Source organism: Raphanus sativus, unplaced genomic scaffold (genome assembly GCF_000801105.2).
Source record: "Raphanus sativus cultivar WK10039 unplaced genomic scaffold, ASM80110v3 Scaffold3402, whole genome shotgun sequence".
Lineage (NCBI taxonomy): Eukaryota > Viridiplantae > Streptophyta > Magnoliopsida > Brassicales > Brassicaceae > Raphanus > Raphanus sativus.
Genome location: NW_026618708.1, coordinates 1 through 1,816, shown reverse-complemented (window position 1 = coordinate 1,816; position 1,816 = coordinate 1). Strand labels below are relative to the sequence as shown.

General features: G+C 29.7%; 1 pseudogene; it reads left to right on the top strand.

The window, feature by feature from the left end:
• Positions 1-766: 766 nt before the first annotated feature.
• LOC130506554 (transcription factor JUNGBRUNNEN 1-like) lies at positions 767-1,510 on the top strand (annotated as a pseudogene).
• Positions 1,511-1,816: the final 306 nt, after the last annotated feature.

Genomic DNA, 1,816 nt, shown 5'->3' with positions numbered 1-1,816 from the left:
AAGCTTGGAAAGTATATATGTGTTGATTTACTATGTGTGTTAATAAAATTAACGTGGTCAAGTTATCATAAGCACATACTATATGTAACGATTTTTTTTTGGAAAAGTATATAATCGCAATGTGTACATAGGTAAAACCGCATTTAGAGGATTCCTTTTGGTGGAAATCCATTCTCAAATACAGAGGAAGTGAATAAGGATAATACAATATACTGCGTTTTATATTATGTTTAAATGAAACATAAAAGTATATATGTTATTGGTGGCGGGAGTTTCATTTTCGACCAGTGGCATGGTTTTGTAAATTGTCTAGTAATTAAAGGATCTTTCTAAAGCATAGTTGAAAGTGAATGTAAGCATGACACATCAGCAGGGTTGTATGTAATTAACTTACAAAACGCAAAGTTATTATTTCAAAATGTTTCTCAATTAATAAGAAAGGGATGGTCTCCTCAAATAATAAGAAGGGGATATATATATATATATATTATTATATATAGTATATATATATATATATATAGATGTGTGTGTGTGATGAGTAAAATTAAATTAGTACCGGCTTTCATTTTTCCATTATATATATATGTGGTGTGTGTGTTTTATAGATGTGTGTGTGGATTATAAAATCTTATATATTTGGGTCAGTTTGCTCAAAAAAAAGATATCGTGTGTATAATAATAGTCAAAGTCAATTGTAACAGAGCCAATTCCAATTGAAACGGCATAAAAAATAATCATTAGTTTGATAAACCGTTCACCTATATAAATGGGTACATAGAACTTTTTATTCAGCAAGACTTAATAGCTGATGTTAAGAAAAAAAAGAGACTAAATAGCTGATATATCGATGTAGTGAAGATGAGTGGTGAAGGTAAGGACGAAGAGAAGATGAAGCAATACTTCCTGGATTTAGATTTCATCCAACGGACGAAGAGCTTTTTAGGTATTATCTTCGAAGAAAAGTAGAGAACAAACCCATCAAACTCGAGCTTATTAAACAGATTGAATATCTACAAGTTCAATCCTTGGGACCTTCCTAGTAAGTCTTTATTATTATACTGGATTGTTTTCCATTTCTTTATATATGCATTATTGATTCTATTAATGTTCCTAATATCCGTAACTAAAGTGTTTTAAATTCCTTTTTCTATAGTACTATTACATAAACATATATATAATAAAAGAGACAAATTAATAATATTTAACAACATTTACTGTGGATTTTATTAAGGAGTGAGCAGCGTCGGGCAAAAAGAGTGGTACTTCTTCTGCATGAGAGGCAGGAAATACAAGAATTAGCGTTTAGACCAAACCGTGTCACCGGTTCCGGTTTCTGGAAAGCCACTGGTATTGATAAACCGGTTTATTCCAATTTTGACTGCGTCGGTCTTAAAGAAATCTTTGTTTTACTCTTTGGTTCTGCCCGGAAAGGGCTCCCAAAACCGATTGGATGATGCATGAATTCCGTCTATCCTCCACCACAAAAACCGACTCAAGAGCTCAACAAGCAGTAAGTTTTATTTTGAATTATACTATTTATTTCTCTCTGTTTCACAAAATATGTTTTTTGTGATATTTAAAAATTAAATTTACAATGCCAAATATAACTCTTTTGTGATATTCATAATTTAAAGAAATTAAATTTATCTCAATAGTAATTATCTTTAATTAATATAGATTAAAAGGATAAACACACTAAAGATAAAATATATATTTTCATAAAACAAATTAAACATATTTAAATTTTCTATCTTAAGAAGTAGGAGTATGTACTTTCGATTATTATCTAAATGGTTTTATGAACAAGTATGCATTA